At 52.8% G+C, this 21,151-nt stretch overlaps 1 protein-coding gene across 4 annotated transcripts in view; it reads left to right on the forward strand.

The window, feature by feature from the left end:
- The first annotated feature begins 2,640 nt into the window (after positions 1 to 2,640).
- Positions 2,641 to 21,151, forward strand: part of ST3GAL3 (ST3 beta-galactoside alpha-2,3-sialyltransferase 3) — a 195,811-nt gene continuing 177,300 nt past the window's right edge. For 3 of the 4 annotated variants that reach the window (XM_056130872.1, XM_056130873.1, XM_056130875.1), the window contains exon 1: positions 2,642 to 2,851. The gene's annotated coding sequence lies outside the window, so the exon portion shown is untranslated. Of the gene's footprint in view, positions 2,852 to 21,151 lie in introns of all 4 variants that reach the window. The other variant, XM_056130874.1, reaches the window with a different exon arrangement.

Genomic DNA, 21,151 nt, shown 5'->3' on the forward strand with positions numbered 1-21,151 from the left:
GAATGTGTGCGTGTGCGTGTGCGTGTGTGCGTGTGTGTGTGTGTGTGTGTGTGTGTGCATGCGCCCTTGCGTTCACACAGTATGGATGTTTGATCTGGATCAGCGTCTACCAGCTCCTGGCTTCTTTCTCCCTTGCCTCTCCGGGCTAAACACAATGTGAAATTCCGCCCTCAGCTGAGCTGAGTTAGGGCCCCTGACCTAGCTGGAGACGGGTGTGGTCTGTCTGTCCCCGGGACTGTCTGAAGATAGTGCTGACCTAACCGCAGTATTGAGGGTGAAGAGCAGGTGTCACCTCGGTGTCCTGTCCTGAGCACGGGTGTGTGCCATTATCACTGCAGGCACAGCACCGCCGAGGCGCGCAGTATTAGAGGGTGTGTGGGGCATCCCCTGGAGAGGGGAACTCAAAGATGAAAACAGGCAGAGCCTGGTGGGTGATTCGGACAGCAATCATGCAGGGGCTGGGAGGGTTCAGATAAATTGGGGGCTGTTGAGGACCTGGGGCAGGTTTAGCTAGGCCCCTGGTCTGGGTATGGGAGGGAACCATTTAGGGGAGGGAGGGGAGGTGGGACCGGTGGGCAATATTGAAGGGTTAAACAGGTTTTTTTGCTTCTAATGAATTCGTTTGCCTGGGCCCAGGACGGGAGGGCTTTACACCTATACCCTGTGTATACAAGAATCAGATTTATAATACTTGCCCGTTTTTTGTTACGTATGAACGCTATAAACCAAATTATTTTGAAAACCGGTGCATCACCTTGTCCTTAGCAATAAAATGTGTTGAGTAGAGGATTGGCTGTGTCTGCCCCTAGGAGCCCAAGTGGCCCGGGTCAGGCCGGGGGCGTGTCTCTGTCAGAGGCCCTGGAGCAGGGCCAGGAAAAAGTACTAAAGATCAAGTCTCCGTGGCACGGACTGCTCGGGCTCCGAAAGAGCCAGGTATGGTGGGACCTGGGGGCAGGGGTCCTGTTGGCTTTCCTTTCTGTAGAGATGGGAAGGAGGTGATAGAGGGCAGATCGGCCGTTTCTGCCGCCTGTGGAGCTGAGATTGATCGCTCTGCTGCGACTGGAGGATCTTTGTGGCGTTTTCCTCCGTGTCCATATGGAACTGCCGGGTCAGGCGTGAGTACCTCCTAGGTGCTTGAGGAACAAGGGGTGCAACATGCTGGGTCCCATCTTCTCCTCGGATTTAAGTGGGTCCTGAGACTGCTGTGTCTGCCAGGAGCTTCCCTGAGGGACCCTTTGCTGCGCTGGTGGGTACAAACGGGGGCCCAGCAGTCCCCGTGGCTGCCCCCCCTGGTTGGCTCTCTCTCCCTGCTTTCAGCCTTGTCCAGGTGTGGGAGTTGCTGCCGGCTGCTGCTCCGTGTGGGGTCTGGGGAGGGGCCTGCCACCTGGTGTTTGGTGTGGGGTGGGGGGAAGGGAGAAGCAGCAGGTTTCAATGGTGCTTTTCTAACCCAGCTGCCTCCCAGAACCAGGAAGGGGAGGCGGGCCTTTGCCCAGCACCCCAGGATTCCCAGGGGAGCAGAAGGGCAGGCTGGGCAGGCCAAGGCGCCTTAAAGGGATTGGTGAGCCCTTGGTACAACTTCCCCACCACCACTAGCTCCCTCCTTCCCTGTGACCCCCTCCCCTTTTCCAGTTGTGTGAACTGCAAGACTAGGCTGCCCGGTCTGAATCCTATAAGGAGTTCTATTTTTTTTAGAAGCTGCTTAAGTTTGGGGTCTGTGGGTTAACCCTGGGGCACCCCTGAAGGTGGCGAGACGGTCTCAAAAACCACACGGCCCAGCCAGGGTGCCCTTTACCTCACAGTCAGAGCAGTGAGGCGGGACCTTAGGACCGACTGCAAGGCAGCGTCCAGGCCCACCCCCGGTGGCTTCCAACTTCTACAAAAGGCCCTTTAGAGAGGTGTGGTCCTGTCCTCCCCCCTCTGCAGGTATTCAAGGTTTTAAATGGTGCCTTGTCCAGGGGATAATTGGGGCTCAGCCAGGGGAATGACAGAGTAGGACTAGAGCTGCAATGAGGTAGATCGAACCACGTGGTGTGGAACCGTGCCTGGACTGAGGAGGGTCGATCGCGCAGTTAGAAGGAAGGGGAGCCTAGGACTCCCTCCCTGTCCGCTCCCAGCTCGCAGGATCGGGCGGCTGGACAGCGCCGCCGCAGAGGTCAGAGCCCCAGGCCGCCTTCCTCCGGCCTCTGCGCGCATGCCTGCACCCCTTGGCGTTGAGTGGTCGTGGCCACCCTGCTCCGCTGGTCCCTGCACGGGGGACTGTTCAACAGGCTCCCTAAGGCCTAGGCTCGTCCCGGCGGGCCGCCAACGAGTCGGCATCCCGAGTACATGCGTCCCCGCGGAGCGTGAAGGAGCGTGAAGGGGTCGCGCGGGGAGGGGGAAGGAATTCCCTGGTCCGGTACTAGACGACGACGTCCGAGCGGAACCAGAACCCGCGCCCCGCGCCGCGCGGTCCTCGGTCCCGGGCCCGCCGGCCACCTGGTCGGGAAACTCCGGGCTCTGCGCGCCCATTGGGCCTCCCCGGGCTGTGCCCGCCCCCGGCTCGCAGCGCAGCCCCTCATTGGCCGGCGCGGCGCCCCGCCCAGCCCGCGCGCGCCGATTGGCCGCGGGGGCCCGACCCTCGGCGAGGGCACCGAGGCGGAGCGCCCGATTGGTGGTCGCGCCGTGCCCGGGTCGCGGGCGCGAGCTCCGCCCGCCGCTGCGTCCCCACTATGGCGGCGCCCAGGCAGCCCACCGCGTCGTGGGCGCCCGCCGGGGTCCCCCGCGGCTGCCGCCGTCGTTGGCGCCCTCGCCTCCGTCTCTCCGCCCGCGCCGGGCCGGGCGCCGCCTCCCCGCCGCCTCCCTCTCCGCTGCGGTAAGGGCCGGTCCAGCGCGCGTCGCATGCGGCGGGCGCCGCGGCTAACGGTCGCCGCGCCGCCCCCCGCCGCCCGCCGCCCGCTGCCCATGCCCGTGCCCGTGCCCGTGCCGTGCCCGCCGCGCGGAGCGAGCGCCTGGTCCGCGCGCGCTTGCCTGGGGATGGGAGGGTCGGCGAGCACCGCGCGGCCTTTCCCGGAGGGCCGGTTCCAGCGCGCCGCGGGATGCGCGGGCCCCCGGATGCCTTCGCTGGGGGGTCCGGGCTGTCAGGCCCGGGGGCAGAGGATGAATGGCCCCGGGCCTGGCCGTCCGAGGTCACCCGAGGGCCAGACCCTGCAGCGCCGCGGGTCAGAGCGCAGGGCAAGGGCACGGGCCGGCGGGGGCAGAGGAAGGGACGGTCCCCGCCAAGCCCGAGCGGGATCCTGCAGCCCGTCTTGCTGGCTGGCTGGATGGAGCTGTTGGCGTTGCTTAGTGCCCTCACGAGGGACACCCAGATGTCCAGGGGTGGGGGGGGTGGGGGGCTGAGGTCAAGTGGATGAGCAAAGGACGCCCCGCTTGCCTGCCTTTGTTCTGGCACTTCTTCCTTTTGTTTCGGTGGGCGATACTCGCAAGAGGACAGAAATCTTCGCGACGGAAGCACCTTCGGTTTAGGCTCGTGTCCCGGGCGTATTTTGGGTGCCTTTTTTGACAATCACGCCCTTTTGTGTGCTCCCTCGACCTCATTTGTTTGTGTTTCCCTCACCAAGAGTGACACGTGTAAATAGAAACATTATAATTAGAGAGTGACCAATTGGGTAGGTTTTTTTTTTTTAATCCACAGAGTTTTCGGTGGCTATATTTTGAAACATCTATGTTATAGCTTTGTGGGCATGAAGATAGAACCAAAAAAAAAATAAATAAAAGCACCTTTTAGGTTCTTGAAGGTAAGATAGATTTTGTGGAAAACTTGGCTTCTTGTTTGTCTTTGAGTCACAGCTGTCGGTGCTCAGTTCTTACCCCTGGCTGTGCACCTGCAGATCATTCTTGGAGGGGTCCTGGTACCCAATAGGGTGCCAGGGATCGAACCTAGATGGGCTGCATGCAAGGCAAGCTCCTTACCCACTATCCCATTGCTCTGGTTCAAAATAGGTTATTTCTAAGTCAGAATCACAGTAAGCGATGGTGGTTGAACTCATTAAACATGCCTCCAATCAAAAAGGATGAAAAGAAATCTGGCACAAAATTTTGTCTGAATGATTTATTAAAATAATTCCTTAAGGCTATAGCAGCTTTTAAGACTAAAGATTCTTAATTTCAGGATATTTGGCAGTTTCAAGTGGTGAATCTTATTTCACGTGTAAATCATTAATGAGGAAGTAAGATATGCGTAAGAGACTTAGTGACATCACATCAGTGAAGTATCTTCTGAGGATTTACAGCATTGAAGTCAGCATAACTGTGGGAAACAGTGCCTGGAAGGCAGGAACTTAGTTCTCACAGAACTGTAAGCTAGTTGTGGGAATGAATCAAGCAACACAGGAGGTGAATAAAGGCTTGCCGGTAAGTGCTGACTAATACTGTGGTTCCCAGACCTTACAGAAGGGTCGGCACTATGAGCATTTGTGAAAAGGAGAAATCCAGATGTTTGAGGGAAGTTCGCCCTGGGGAGCTAAGGCTTGCAGTGAGCCATGCCTGAGTAGAACCTGGCTAGAAGGAAGAATCTGAGAGTGTGACAATGGAAGTGGTTTCTTTTTTACAGGAAAAGTGGGAGCAAGGGTTGTGTGGAATTGGTGTGTTGGATGGAGTGGGAGCAGGGAGTGTTGTCCCAGTTTTTGGAGACAGGTGGGTTGTGCCTTACTCACACTTCCTTAAGGTAGCAGGAAATCATTACAGAAGAAACACAGTAGCGTTTTGTTTGCCTTGGGCAGAAGCCTTTCTGATAACCTGGGGACAGGACCTGTTCTGATTAACTTCAAATGAAAGTTTTCTTTTTTGGGGGGTGGGTGGGTGAGTGGGCGTTGGGCCACACCCAGTTATGTTTAGAGGTTCCTTCTGGCTCTGAGCTCAGAAATTAGTCCTGTTGGTGCTCTGGAGACCAGATGGGATGCAGATCCTGGGAATGGACCCGGTGTGCTTTGTGCGAAGGAACCCCCTTACCTATCACTCCGGACCCCTTGAAAGTTTTCTTTGTAACTTTCTCAGCTGCCACAGCTAGTTTGAATAACCTTCCTCTCAGCTACCCTGGACCAGTGCCGCAGGATTTTTTTTCTAGCCATTCTTTTACCTCACTTGTTCACTCGCTGGACATGAATTCTATCCTATTTCTAGCATCTGTTTCTTTCCAGTCCTGCTGCCAGCCCACTGACTTGCGGTCGTTGTTATCACCAAGCCGTTCTAAAAGCCTCCCCTATTTTTTATTTAGTTTTATTTATTTATTTGCTTTTTGGGTCAGACCCGGCAATGTGCAGGGGTTATTCCTGGCTCATGCACTCAGAAATTATTCCTGGCGGTGCTCGGGGGACCATATGGGATGCTGGGAATCGAACCCGGCTTGGCTACGTGCAAGGCAAACGTCCTACCGACTGTGCTGTCACTCCAGCCCCCTCCCCTACTTTTTAAATTTGTTTTTTTTGGATCACTTCTGGTAGGTTTCAGGGGATCCTATGTTATGCTTGGTAGGGTGCTTGTGAGGCGCGCTGTACTATCACCCTAGCGTGCCCCCCCTTTTTTTCTGTCTCTTCCATCTGTCCTGTGTATGATCATCACTTCAAATACTGTAACCTTATTTTTTTAAATTTTAAACTAGTTTTATTTGGGATTTCTGAGGAAGAGAGGGAGAGAGAGAGACAGAGAGAGAGAGAGAGAGAGACAGACAGACAGACAGACAGACAGCCTCACTTAAGAGAGATTGGGTTTCTCCAGAGTGGAGAGAGAGCCCCCGTACACATGCCAGCATTAAAGTATGAAAGTCCATGTCCCAAGAGGGGAGATGTAGGTGACACATGTAGGTGAGGGCACCATGTACCTGGGCTATCCTATTGTTTTTTTCTATCTTAAATGATCCCCTTGACTCCCTAATTTTTTACGTATTTATTTTTTTACCTATGATTCGGGGACATTTGAAATAGAACTTCAAATGGGTAACTTTTTGGGAAACTTTTTGGGAAAGTTTTTTGCTTTCTCTTTTTGCTTTTTAGATCACACCCAGCAAAGCACAAAGGTCAGTTCTGGCTTTGCACTCAGGAATTACCCGTGGCAGTGCTCAGGGGACCATATGGGATGCTGGGAATCGACCCCGGGTCGGCCTCATGCAAGGCAAACGCCCTACCTGCTGTGCTATCTCTCCAGCCCCTGGGAAAGTTCTTGTAATTTTCTCTCCATGTAGATGGGATTGGTCACTTTATGCTTTATGGCAGAGTGTCTTCCTTTTCGTCATAATTTCTCAAGCAAGATTAGAGCTTTCCCAAGATAAGTGCTTTCTCCTACTTTTTTTCCTCCTCATCTTCCTGTTGTATTGCACACGCACCCACATAAACCTGCACCCACTTTGTATTGAACAAAGCTTTGAGCCAGAGTGGATGCAAAAGAAAATTCTTCATGTAAACAAAATGTTCAGCATAAAATCTGTAAATAAAGTTATATAAGATAGTTACTTACTGTGAGGTCTGGTGTTTTGGTCGTAATCTTCTTTTTTGAGGCGGGGGGTGCATAACTATCGATGTTAAGAGGTTATTCCTGCCTCTGCACCAGGAATTACTCCCTTTGGGGCTCAAGGTACCATATGGGGTGCCAGGGATTAAAACCCAGGTCAGCCATGTGCAAGACAAGTTCTCTACTCATGTACTCTCTTTTCCAGACCCTGGTATTTCTGTTTTAATAGTCTGAAGAGCCTGGATCAGCTGCACAAACCCTTAAGACTTAAGTGACTCAACAGGGCAAAAGTTGACTTTCAGGGCTGGGTAAATAGTACAGCAGGTAAAGTGCTTGCCTTGCTTTATAGCCAACCCAGATTTTCCCCCGGCGCTGTATATGGTTCCCTGAGCACTGCAACAGTGATCCTTGAGCATAGTAGAGTGCTGTCCCCAAATCATGGTGTTTCCGTGATGATTTGAGCAGGGGAAAGGTGGTTTTGAATGTTTCTGCCTTAAAATGGCGTATGTCACTTTCATTGGTAAAAGCAAGTCACATGGGTATTCCTAACTTGAAAGGACCAGGAATTAGCAGTCTCAGCATATGCCTGTAAGGCAGACACTCACTCATTAGTCAACAGTACTAATGGCCACTACAACTTGCTTGTCATGACCCCAGAGAAGATTAGAGGTAATACAGTCAGATCAGCATGCTGACAGTGCGAGAAATAATGGTTCTAACCAGGTACAGAGTGAGGATGAAGTGGCAGCTGAGAACTTCATTCCCAGCACCAAGAATGCTCAAGGACTGTGACTCTCGGTTGCCAGAAGGACATGCCATCCTTATTTAATTAATTTTGGTTTGGGGGCCACACCCAGTGGCGCTCAGGGCTTCGTCCTAATTCTGCATTTAGGGATCACGCCTGGTGCTCCTCTGGGGACCTTTAGTGGTGCTGGGACTCAAACCCAGCTTGGCTGCCTTCTAGGCAAATACTTGGCTCTTGTAATCTCTCTCCAGCCTGAAGAGATAAGTGGTCAGGAAGGCATCAGGAAGTAAATGTAAGTGGTCAGGAAGTAAAGTTTGTTTGTGCTGATCATCACTCCCATTTAAAATTTTATTTTTTCTTGGTTTTGGGGCTACATCTGACCATCCCTATTTCATAGTAAAGAGCACAGGAATGGTCCTGAAGTACCCAAAGAAAGAAGTTTAGTTATAGACAAGAGATCCAGACTAAGGAAGCTGAAGCATACAGTAACTTGAGACACATTATTTTGGGTTTTGGGCCATACCTAGCAGTGCTCAGGACTTAAATCCTGGCTCTGCATTCAGGGATCACTCCTGATGGTGCTCAGAGACCACATAGGGTGCCGGGGATTGAACCCGAGTTGGCTGCGTGCAGGGCAGATGTCCTCCCTGCTGTAGTATTGCTCTGGCTCCCTTGAGATACATTATTAAATACTTAAGGTAAAGAATCTTAGTCCTATTATTTTACTTGGGCTTAATGGAAGCTCTCAATCAAGCCTTGATATTTGGGGAGGAAATTAATTGATGAAAAGTAAGCGTAAAGGTTGGAGCCCTGGTTCTGGAGACAGTTCTGGCTCTAAATCTTGCCTCTGTTAATGTCTAAGACTGAGCGGGAGCCCTTTTAGGGCATGAGTTTGCTCAGGACGGAAGTGTGTGGTTTTTGTTTTTGCTTTTTCCTTTTTGAGTCACACACACCCAGTGATGCTCAGGGGTTACTCTTGGCTCTGCATTCAGGAATTACTCCTGGCGATGCTCGGAGGACCATATCGGATGCTGGGAATCCAACCTGGGTTGGCCGCGTGCAAGGCAAATGCCCTGCCCGCTGTACTATCGCTCCAGCCCCACAAAGTGTGTGGTTTTGAGGATCTGGTTTTGAGTGAACTGCCCTGTTCAGAGGATGCACTTGTGGTCACACAGGACGAACTCTCTTGGCACTGGGGCTAGGCTTTCCTCCCTCTCCTCTCCTGGCATTCTTGCCCCACCTGTCTTATTTTTATCACGTTTTCATTTGTCGTATGTGAGCAGCCCTCCCATCAGACCAGACGCCATGGTCAGCCCACGCATATTTGCCGCCGGACCGGCAACTCTGCCAGGCTCTGTAGGAGCGTCTGGCTTCCTCAGGGTGTGCGGCCCTGACGTCAGCGCCTGTCCTGGGCACATTCCACAAGGGGATGGCCCGCCCGTGGGATTCCTTTCTTTCACTCCACAGCACTCTCCTCTCTATGGAGAAGCCCGGTTCTCTCTGGAGCGTTTGCCTTGCTCTTGCATTTAATAAAATTTACTTAACTCCAACGGCAGCAACAAAAGAGCTGCATCTGGCAGGACTGGAAAACCAGCGAGCCAGTTTTAATACATTGTAGCAGAGTTTTAATACATTGTAGCAGCGCTCTCTTGCCGCCCCAGGGGAGCTCCTGAGGCCCTGATGTCGCCTGTGGAAAATAAGTGATGGTTTTCCGGAGAGGTTCCCACCTAAGTCTTTAAGAATCAATAGTTACTGGGTGAGCAGTTGTGGATTTAAAAGGCTTTTCAGGCAGGAAACAATGTGTGCAGTGGCCTAGAAATCTGTGGCACATCACCAGTTGCCCCCACGAGCGGCTCTCCAGCACGGCCACAGCCCCAGAAGCACAATGACCTAACGCAGAACCCAGCAGCTTGGAGCAGAAAAGTGAACGGACTATGCATTGATCCAGGCCATCAAGTCTGCCGGAGGGGAAAGGGTGTTGCCCCATTCGCCCTCTCCTCTCTGGAAAGAAAGATGGCGGCCACATGGGAGCCTTGTGGACAGCAGGTATGAGCCGGGAGTGTGGGGGCGACTAAAACCTCATGGGAAGGGGGGCGTTTCGGTCCGCCCTTCACGCCCTACCGAGGCCACCGGTTGCCCCCCGCGAGCGGCTCTCCAGCACGGCCAGGACTCCAGAACACAGAAACCAATTTCTTAACTATCTGACTTTCAGTAGAAATACTTCCAGGGTCAATAGGTAAAAGAGCAGAAATCCAAAACCAACATTTAATTCTTGAACCCAGCCGTAGAAAGCAAATCACTTCACAATGCTTTTTCAGCATGTCTGATTTGGGGGGGGGGGTAAACTCTAAATAATAGTGGTGAATCTTTTATTGAAACAATGAATCTAATCAAAGCAGATAGAGTGTTAACTAGAATTCATCTGCCTCACAGGGACGGGGAGGGGTGGGGGGTGGGGTTTTATTGGGGTTCTTCATGGTAAAAAATAAGTATTGGTAAAGGGAAATGTGTTTGATATTTGCATGACTGAGACATAAACCTGAAAGCTTTGTAACCTTTCCCACAGTGATTCAATAAATAAATTAAAAAAAAAAAATAAGAAAAAAAAAATAAATAAAACATGCAACTACCATATGAAAAAAAAAAAAAAAAAGAAATCTGTGGCACCATCTGGGAGCCGCAGGTGGCTGAGGATCGGGGAATTTGGGGGGAGTGTGCTGAGGCGGCAGAGGTCAGCTCAGGGAGGCCTTAGGAGTTCCAGAGTTCAGACATGCCCCCTGAAGGAGTGGAGGCAGGAAATGACTTCAGGGCGGCAACCACAGATGCCCCGTGCCCGGCAGGGGTGGCCCATGGGCACAGCCTGCGTGGCTGAGAATTGCTGGTGGTCCTCAGAGCCTCCTGAGCTTTGGGGAAGGCTCCCCATCCGCCAAAAAAGAACGTGATCAGCTCAATCTTTGACATCAGCGCTGTGGGTTTGGGAGCGAGCCAGGCAGCATCACAAGACAGGAAGTCTGAGGTCGCCGTGCTGAGGTGAGACCCCAGTGTAAAGGTGGCGGTAAGAGGAGGGAGCCCCGTGCCTGTCCTGGGAGTAGCGGCAACCGTCTGAGGAGCACAGATCGGGGCTTCACTCAGTGTCACCCTGTGTCTGGGCCATGACTCACTGCGTCCTTGGTCTCAAGGCTTGTCCAGGGGGGATGATGGTTTCCGGCATGGAAAGCTTCTCTGAGGACTAGATGGGAAAAGCCTGGGCCTGACCTTTCCGACATGAGGGACCTGGACAACAACAAAACCGGCTCTTCTTTAGTTGGGAGGTGGGGACCTCATAGTTTTATTCAGATTTTTTTTTTCTTCTGGGCTACACTCAGCTGTGCTCAGGGCTTTCTCCTAGCTCTTTGCTCGGGGCTCATTCGTGGTGTGCCCTGGGGATCTCTCTGTGGAACCTGGGTTGACTATGTACAAGGCAAATACCCGACCTGCTGTACCATTGCTCTGACCCCTCGGATTCTTTCTTTTCCTACCACCTTTAGGAGAGGGTTGGTCCTCAGCAGAGGCCAGGGGGCCACTCCTGGGGATTCTTGGCCAACCCAGCAAGCCATGTGGTACCGAGGCTAAAGCTCTACCTGGCATGGAAGGCACGTGGCCCTGACCCCTAACTGAATCCCTCTCTGTAGAAGAGACAGAAGCAAGAGTTCAGCCTTTATTTCCACGGGTTTTCATTTTGGTTTTGGTTTCTGGTTTTGCTCTTGGTCACCGCCGTCTCCACACACCCGTCTTGCCTGGGACTGAACCAGGGCCCTGGCCGATCTCTAGGCAAGAACCTTACCCTTTGCTCTCTCTCAGGCCCACGTCTGCATCTTAAGTAATGGTGCTGGTGTGGGAGGGAGAGATGGATGGGAATGACCCGAGGTCAACCGGGGACAATTGATAGGAATCACAGTCAATGTAAGGGGTCAAGAAATGCCCCCACGCACATGCGTGCTGACCATTGAAGGGCCTGGACATGCTCAGAGGATTGCTTGAGTCCAGGCCCTTCCTCTTGGCCGTGAGCAGTCCTGTTTGCCGGCTGCACCCTGAGCTCTTGCTTCTCTCTGTCTCTTCTAAACAGGGAGATTCAGTTACCGGTCAGGGCCACGTGCCTTCCGCGCCAGACAGAGTTTTAGGAGTTTCACTCAGCTTTGTTCTTCCTCCCTAGGCTCCTCCCGCCCCCTGCGCATGGTAGTTCCTCATCTCTGAACTTCTGTGCCACTTGGCTTGTGTTATTTTCGTTCCATGCTCTCATCTGCCTTATCTGCCAACGGGCCCCTGCGTCAATTTCCTTTTTCTATAATTACTAAAAGATGCCGTGTTTATGGTTTTAGTTTGGGGCCATGCCGGGCAGTGCTCAGAGGACCTGCAGCACCAGGGATTGAATTGGGACCCCACATGCAAAGAGTGAGCCCAAGACCTTTGGAGCGCGCTCTCTCTCTCTCTCTCCCTCTCCCTTCCTCTCTCTCTCTCTCTCTCTCTCTCTCTCTCTTTCCCTCTCTTTCCCTCTCTCTTTCTCTCTCCTAATTATGTATTTCTAACAAGACTTAAAATATTCTAATAATTTTTGTTTGAAATGTGTTTTTCATTCATTCATTCATTCATCATCCTGTTAATCGTCGATTGCCTCGAGCAGGCCCCAGTAACGTCTCTTTCATCCTTGCCCTGAGATTATATTCAAGGCTATTTAGGAGAATGAGACCCATCACTGTTACTGGTATTTGGCATATTTGGTACGCCACGGGGAGTTTGCCAGACTCTGCCCTGTGGGCAGGCTACATTCGATAGCCTGCAAGTTTGTCCAAAATAGGAATGAGACAATAAGATGTCATAAAAAAAAGTTCTGATAAGATGTCCGGGATCTGGATTTTATAGTCTCTGAGTCCCGGATCTGGTTCCGGGATCTGGATTTTATAGTCTCGGAGTCTTGGCCGCTGATGGGATTACACGGCGCCAGGGGGCCAGGTGGTGGGTGTGACCCCCGCCTACTGGAATTTGGAGGATCTGGGTGGAAGATGCTCGACTCCAATTCGAGTAGGCTTGGAGGTCTCGGCCCCGGAACCCGCGTGGCTTTGTCCCTCTGCCAGTACCTTCATGTGTGCGGAGAGTGGTCTCAGCATGGTGGTGGCTGGTCCTGGAGGTCTTCGGCTGCCGTAGCCCTGGTCGGGGCGGGGAGGAAAGCTCAACCCGCTCCCCTCCAAGGGACTCCGGGAAGGAACACCCAGGCGCGGGGGCAGAGACTGCACTGCTCTCGTCCGGGATCTGGATTTTATAGTCTCTGAGTCTTGGCCGCTGATGGGATTACACGGCGCCAGGGGGCCAGGTGGTGGGTGTGACCCCCGCCTACTGGAATTTGGAGGATCTGGGTGGAAGATGCTCGACTCCAATTCGAGTAGGCTTGGAGGTCTCGGCCCCGGAACCCGCGTGGCTTTGTCCCTCTGCCAGTACCTTCAGGTGTGCGGAGAGTGGTCTCAGCATGGTGGTGGCTGGTCCTGGAGGTCTCCGGCTGCCGTAGCCCTGGCCGGGGCAGGGAGGAAAGCTCAACCCGCTCCCCTCCAAGGGACTCCGGGAAGGAACACCGAGGCGCGGGGGCAGAGACTGCACTGCTCTCGTCCGGGATCTGGATTTTATAGTCTCTGAGTCTTGGCCGCTGATGGGATTACACGGCGCCAGGGGGCCAGGTGGTGGGTGTGACCCCCGCCTACTGGAATTTGGAGGATCTGGGTGGAAGATGCTCGACTCCAATTCGAGTAGGCTTGGAGGTCTCGGCCCCGGAACCCGCGTGGCTTTGTCCCTCTGCCAGTACCTTCATGTGTGCGGAGAGTGGTCTCAGCATGGGTGTTCCTTCCTAGAGCCCCTTGGAGGGGAGAGGGTTGAGCTTTCCTCCCCGCCCCGACCAGGGCTCCGGCAGCCGAAATGTGTTTTTAAAGTTAGAAAAATTGGGGCTGGAGCGATAGCACAGCGGGTAGGGCGTTTGCCTTGCACATGGCTGGCCCGGGTTCGATTCCCAGCATCCCATATGGTCCCCTGAGCACCGCCAGGAGTGATTCCTGAGTGAAGAGCCAGGAGTAACTCCTGTGCATTGCCAGGTGTGACCCCCAAAAAATTAAAAATAAAAAATAAGTAAAATTAGAAAAATGTAAATATTTCTAAGTATTAAGAATGCAGAGCATGGCCAGAGCGATAGTACAGCAGGTAGGGTATTTGCCTTGCATGCAGCCGACCTGGGTTCAATTGTTGGCATCCCATATGTTCCCCAAGCACCGCCACCAGGAGTAACCCCTGAGTGCAGAGCCAGGAGTAACCCCTGAGCATCGCTGGGTGTAACCCAAAAAAGCAAAAAAAATAAATAAATAAAAAAAAGAAAGTGCAGAGCAGTGATTCTGTCCAGACTTTTAAAGTCTCAGGCCCCTTTACAAGCTTGGACATCACTGGTGACTGCAGAGAACTCGTCCTCTGGTGAGCTCAGCCTTAACGTGCTCTTCAGTGTTGATGTTGGGTGTGTCTGGGCTCCCCAGAAAGCTGACTCATGGGCATAAACGGGCGCACATACTCCCTGAGCTGTGAGAATGCATTGCTGTCACGGCCCCCCTTCTACTTACCCCACCTGCACCCCCAGAAGTTGTGGTTGCATGTGAGAGTTTGGGGCTGGGAGTGGGGGTGGGGCAGGAAAGACTGCCCTGACACCCACCAGCCCCCAGAACCCTCAGCTGCAAACCAGACTGGGTAATGCCTGAGGCTCAGCATGAAGAACGGGCCCCTTCTCTTCCTCTGTGTTCATGGGGGCGGGGTGGCAACAGTTTCGGGGGTCACATTTGACTGTGGTCCCTTTGTATTCTTCACACCCGTGTCGAGATGTGACAGGGACTAAAGTCAAGGCCTCAGCCTCTCTACCTCTGAGCCACATCCCGGAGCCCCAAAATGTGTTGCTTTTGTTTTGTTGTTTTGGGGCCATACCTGATGATGCTCAGGGCTTACTCCGGGCTCTGTGCTCACGGTTTACTCCTGGTGGTGCTTGGGAGGCCTTATAGGCCAAGAATCAAACTTGAGATTGGCCTGTGCAAGGCAGGTGTTCTCCCCACAGTACTGTTGTTCTGGCCCCTGCCCCCCTAGTTTTTATTTATTTACATTATTATTATTTGGGGGCTTTAGGTCCACACACTGGTTAGCTTAGGGGCTATCTTCTGGCTGTTTGGTCGTTTCCAGCATGGGAGATGCTGGGGATTGAACCGAGCCAGCCCTAAGCAAGACAAGTGCCTTAACCCTCGTACTCTCTCCCCCCCACCCCAAATGTTTCCTTTTTTGTTGTTGTTGTTGTTTTGTTTTGTCTTTGGGCCACAACAAAGGGTAAAAGGTAAAGGTAAAGGCCCTCCCGTTGATCGTCAATTTGCTCGAGCGGGCCCAGTAACGTCTCCATTGGAGACTTTGTTGTTACTGTGTCTGGCATATCGAATACTCTCGGTAGCTTGCCGGGCTCTCCGAGAGGGGCGGAGGGATCGAACTCGGGTCGGCCGTGTTGGCCGCTTGTAAGGCGAACGCCCTACCGCTGTGCTATCACTCCAACAACAAAGGGTGCTCAGGTCTTATTTCTTTTTTTGGGTTTTTTTTTTTTTTTTTTTTTTTTTTTGGTTTTTGGGTCTCACCTGGTGATGCTCTGGGGTTACTCCAGGCTCTGCACTCAGGAATTACTCCTGGCAGTGCTCGGGGGACCATATGGGATGCTGGGAATCGAACCCGGGTTGGCAAGTTAAATGGCCTACTCGCTGTGCTATCTCTCCAGCCCCTCAGGTCTTATTTCTGGTTCTCTGCTCATGGATCTCTCCTGATGAGCTCAGGGGACTGTCTGTGGTGTCGGGGATTGGACCCTGGTTGGTATGATGCAAAGAAAGCATCTCACTCGCTATACTCTCTCTCCATCCTCCCGCACCCCCCAAATGTTTTCAATTTGTAGATTCACTGGAAGGTTTGTGGGTCTTCTTGGATCCTTGAACAGTTTGAGTTTGAAAACTGCTGGTATATGAAAGAGTTTTTCTAGATAGCATTTTTGTATCTTTGTGCAACAAAATAACATAAACGTGGAAACACTGTCTGGGCTGGAGCAGTAGCACAGTGGTAGGGCGTGTGCAACCAGCCCGGAGGAGCTGGGTCCATTCTCGGAGAGCCCAGCAAGCTACTGAGAGTATCTCGCCAGCACAGCAAATACCCGTGATGTATTCAATATGTCAAACACAGTAACAAGTCTCAGAATGGAGACATTACTGGACCCACTCGTTGCCTTGCCCGCAGCCAGCCTGGCCGAGCCGCGTTCGATTCCTTTCCCCCTCTCGGAGAGTCTGGCAAGCTACTGAGAGAATCTCGCCCGCACAGCAAAGCCTGACAAGCTACCTGTGACATATTCAATATGCCAAACACAGTAACAACAAGTCTCAAAATGGAGAAGTTACTGGGCCCCTTTGAGCAAATCAGGAGGACAGTGTTTGTTTTTAGTTTGGAAACACTGTCAAACATTTTTCAAAATGCAGGCAATGGTTTTGATTTTTTTTTCCTTCTGTTCTGTGCCACACCTGGTGATGCTCGGGGCTTACTCCTGGCTCTATACTAAGAGATCACTCCTGGAGTGATCTAAAGGGACCAGATGGGTGCTGGGGATCAAACCCGGGTTGGCCACCTGCAAGGCAAGTGCCCCACCTGCTGTACTGTTATTCTAACCTCAGCTGGCTTCCAGCTTTTGATGGGATGTTTCCTTTTACCTCGAAAGGACCTCTGTGTGTGTGTGTAGGAGTATCCAGTATCATCTGCAGGAATCACATGTGTGTGTGTGTGTGTGTGTGTGTTTAGGAGTATCAAGTGTCATCTGCAAGAATCACTGCTGACAGGTGTTTGCCATTCCAGAAGAGAATTGCAAACATGTCACACTGGTATTTTAATTTTTCTAAATTTCTAAGTTTTTTGGTTTGTGGCCTCATCCGGAGGTGCTCCAGGGCCCATGCAATCTTGAGGATCAAACCTTGGGCTCTAGCGTGCCAAACATGTGCCCAGATCTTTGAGCCATCTCCCCAGCCCCAAATTCCAGTAATTTTGTGAAAAGGAAAATTCACAAGTAGTCTTGAAGTGCTAGAGGTCTTACAGGAATCTGTCAGATGATAGCCAGAGAGCTTCTTTTTTTGCAACACAAGTGCTTGATAATCACATCTCATTGTCGAGTTTGGCTGTGGCCTTCTTTAGAATATGCAGAGGTATCGCGTGAACTGCCCTGATGTCATTTTGCAGATGTCATTTTGCAGTGTGCAGCCTCTGCTGTGTCACGCGGCGAAGGAATGAGTCACACCACTGCTCCTGTCCTGTAGAGCTCGGATTCATCCTGGGGCTCCCCTGAGCCTCACAGGTCACACCTCATCCCAAGCAGGGAGGTGTGAGAAGGCCAGTGTCAGCTGACATCAAATGCCAGGAAATTTCGGGGACGGCGATTATAGTGGGTAAGACCTATTGCCTTGCATGTGGCCGACCTGAGTTCAATCCTGACACCACATATGGTTCCCCCGAGATCCACTAGGAGTAAGCCCTGAGCACTGCTGGGTGTTTCCCAAACACTCCCTTCCTTCTCCCAAATAAAAAGAATAACTGTCACTGTCACTCCTTTGTTCATCAATTTGTTTGAGCGGGCGCCAGTAATGTCTCTATTCATCCCAGCCCTGAGGGTTTTTTTTTTTTTTTTTTTTGCTTTTTGGGTCACACCTGGTGATGCACAGGGGTTACTCCTGGCTCTGCACTCAGGAATTACTCCTGGCGGTGCTCAGGGGACCATATGGGATGCTGGGAATCGAACCCGGGTCAGCCGCATGCAAGACAAATGCCCTACCCGCTGTGCTATCTCTCCAGCCCCAGCCCTGAGATTTTATCAGCCTCTCCTTACTCGTCCTTCCCAACACTGCTGTATTGGAGGATCTTTCAGGGTCAGGGGAATGAGTCCCATTATTGTTACTGTTTTTGCCGTATCGAATACGCCTTGGGTAGCTTGCCAGGTTCTGCTGTGCGGGTGGAATACCCTCGGTAGCTTCCTGGGCTCTCTGAGGGGGACAGAGATACCCCGTCGCTCTCTTCCGGAAACTTTGTTTTATAGTCTCTGGATCTTGGCCATCGATGAGATTACATGGTGCTGGCGGCAGTTTGTGGGTGAGGCCCAGTCCCGATCCCAGCAGGCTTGGAGATCTCAGCCCCGGGGTCCCGCACACCTGGGGGTTCCTCTGACGGTTCCTTCATGGGGGAGGCTCATCCGAGTGTGTGGAGAGTGACCTTGAGCATGGCTGCGGCTGGGTTCTGGAGGTTTTCGGCTGCTGGGGCTCTGCTTGGGGTGGGGAGGGAAACTAAACCCGCCCCCCTCCAAGGGGGCCCCGGTGAAGACAGCTTACAGCCAGAGCTCTAGATATATCCTATTTTGGGGGAAGATGTAGTGGTGGCGGCTGGCACACCTGGTGATGCTCAGGGTTACTCCTGGTTCTGCAGCCAGGCATTACTCTTGTCAGTGCTTGGTCAGATACGGTGTGCTGGGGATCGAACCTGGGTCAACTGTCTGCAAAGCAAGCATCCCGCCTGCAGTGCTGTTGCTCTGACCCACGAGTTGTACCCTAACCTGGAACGTTCTCTTGTGGACCCTCCGCACTGCCTCTCGTGTGAGGGCCAGTGGCCAGGCTTCTGACATTAGCCTCCTCTTGCTTTTGGCTGCCTTCTTGGGCTCCCTGCCAGTGCCCTGTTCTGTCTGAGTGATCTTTTAAAGTACAGACATTTCTCTCCTTAATCCCTTAATTGGTTCTCCTTTGCCAGTAGGCTAGGTTTCAGGTGGCTTAGCATGACATCTAAAGCATTTCCTTCCCTCTCACCTCCTCACCCTCCTCCAGAGGCCATTTCAGCCCGGGGTCACCATGCCGGAGCTTCCCTGCGCCGTCGCAGACAGTCATTTAATTCCCGCCGGCTCCTAATGTGTGCGTGTTCGTGCCCCACTGCAGGCCAGCCACGCAGTGACTTCTGCTCCCCGGGAGAGGTGATAGCGGCTCACAGATTGCAACACGGAGCGCCTGCACTGTTCCTTTCCTCGTCTTAAAAAAGAAAAGTACATACAGGCGCACACGTATGTGCACACACGGACAGATAAACAGTATGCAATTCCCACGCGGACCTAAGGGATTTAGTAGCAATAAAACATTTATTCCCCTGTCCCTCCCCCCCATTACATTTTTTGTTTGTTTGCTTCGGGTCTGGGGCCACACCCAGCCACACTCCGCACTTATTTCTGGCTCTGTGCTCAGGGATCACTCCTGGTGGGCTCGGGGGACCATACGGGGTGCCAAAGATTGAGCCTGGGTTTGCTGCAAAGCAAATATCCTGCCTGCTGCGGTCTCTCTGTACTATCTCTGCTGTCCCTATCACCCAAATTTCTTTTCTGGTTTGCTTTTTCGGCCACTCCTGATAGTGCTCAGGGATTACTTCTGGCAAGTGCCCTTTCCACTCTCCTGTTCCTTTAATTTATTTTTAATATTTATTTATTTATTTTTGCTTTTTGGGTCACAGCCGGCGATGCACAGGGGTTACTCCTGGCTCTGCACTCAGGAATGACTCCTGGCGGTGCTCGGGGGACCATATGGGATGCTGGGACTTGAACCTGGGATGGCCGCGTGCCAGGCAGATGCCCGACCCGCTGTGCCATCACTCCAGCCCCTATTCCTTTCATTGAAAGTTTTGAAGTTCTCATATTTTTATTTACTTAATTCCTTCCCCCTTCCCGTAGTTGTGGCAGATGTTGTGATGAGTGCTGATGCTCACAGGTTTGTGCTCCCTTTGTGGTGCTCTTGGTTCTCGCCAGGTTTGTGCTCCCTGAGTAGTGTTCTCGGTGCAGGGCGCACTGCGTGGCAGTGGCACTCACACCTTTTTAACTGTGGTGCTGGCTGTGGCCACACCCCTGTTTGCGCCCCCATATATCACCCAGTTGTGGTGCAGCCAGATATTGTTCGTGGCCCCAGGGAGGGCAGATGTCAGAGCAGCCAGGATCGTGCTTGACATCTGGGACACGAGGCTTTGAACCGGACAAGCTTGCAAGGCAGGCTCTCTGCCCGTCAGCCCTCTGAGTCCCCCCTTCACGTCTCTCACAGAGAGTCACCTTTCCAAATAGGAAATTTCGTCTGGAGCCGGGGAGATGGTTCAGACTAGACAAGGTGCTCGCCTCACCTGTGGCTGACACCGGTCGGACTCCTGGCATTGCATCTGGTCCTAATCCCTCCGGGAGTGATTCCTAGACTGGGAGCCAGGAATGAGCGCTGAGCACCGATGGGTGTGCCTCTATCTATCCCAAATGCAAATAGAATAGACTAAAAATAGAAAATTATGTCTGGAATCTTGTCCTCTCACGACAGTGACAACAAACAAGCTGGGGAGTCTCAGTGTCTTCAAGCCCTGCCTGTGAACAGAGGGCTGCGGGTTTGGTCCCCGAGTCCGCTGGGTGGGCCCTGGTGGCTCTGCTGCCCGTGTCTCCCGCACCCTAAGGTGCGTGCAAGTACCTCAATGGTACTTGAAAGGAAGGTTTAGTTTAAGAATTATTAACTGTTGGGGTGAGGGTGATAGTACAGTGGGTGGGGCCCTTGCCTTGCATGCAGCTGACCTAAGTTTTTGAAAAAAAAATTTTTTTTTGGGTCACATCTGGCGATGCACAGGGGTTACTCCTGGCTCTGCACTCAGGAGTTACTCCTGGCAGTGCTCAGGGGACCATATGGGATGCTGGGAATCGAACCCGGGTCGGCTGCGTGCAAGGCAGACGCCCTACCCGCTGTGCTATCTCTCCAGCCCCTGACCTAAATTTTTGGTCCCCAAGCACCACATATGGTCACCGGAGACTCTTCAGGAGTGATCCCCGAGCACAGAGCCAGGATAAGTCTTGAGCACTATTGGTGTGGCCCCAAACCAAACTGAAACAAAATAAGATGAACTGTAGCAGGGAGTTGGAGTACCAGCCAGCTAGCTAGTGAGAAGTTTCAAGAAGCAGCTGGAGGAGTGGTGCAGCGGGAATGCCTGCCTGCAAGCAGGTGGTCACTAGTGCACATATGCCCAGTGTCCCACATGCGCTGAGCTTGGTCCAGGAAGCTCTCCTGTTTGAACTTGGCAGCTCTGCTGTCTGTGAGCCCTGGACAGCCCCCAAGTGATCTCGGACTGTATCACGGGCAGATCTGCATGATTCCTAGTGAGTACCCAGCTGCCAAGCTTCCTGCCTTCCTATGGCAGCACCCTCTCCTGCGGGAGCCCCCCACCCGTGACTCCTTTGCCTTCACAGTGAAGGGAGCACAGATCTTGGGCGGGGCGGGGGCACACTGGCCTGATGTCTAGTCAGGACAAGCACAACGGAGAATGTGGGAGTCCCACGGCCAGGCTGGGCCATTGCCACATCACCAGTGACAAAGGGGAGGGATAAACAAGGAGCCACGTGGAGAGGGGCTTATCGGGAGCAGTCACCACGGAGAGGCCAGTCAGGATCAGTGAGTGAGCTGCCCCTCACCACCGAGAAGATGGCAGAGACCAGAAGGACAGACAGTAGCAAGTGTCCGCCTGAGGCAGAGACGTCACAGTTTACTCTGCTGCCGGGAGCCGTGGCCGTGGTACCACCCCTGTCTTCTCCTCCTGCAGTCACTGTTCGTGGCCCTCCCCAGCAGTGTTTGGGATCGTGGGGCTGCTCTTGCTAGTCCTTGGCCCTGCAGGACGGGCCTGATGCAAGTGGTATATCCCAGTCGGGTCATGTGGCTCTATCTAGTGATGCAGGGCTCACCAGGACCCCGTGCACCCTAGTTCTTTGCTCTGTATCCCCAACCCCAATCACAAATCACAAATCATCCTGTTAATCGTCGATTGCCTCGAGCAGGCCCC

The sequence above is a fragment of the Sorex fumeus genome, unplaced genomic scaffold (genome assembly GCF_029834395.1).
Source record: "Sorex fumeus unplaced genomic scaffold, SorFum_2.1 ptg000082l, whole genome shotgun sequence".
Taxonomy (NCBI): Eukaryota; Metazoa; Chordata; class Mammalia; order Eulipotyphla; family Soricidae; genus Sorex; species Sorex fumeus.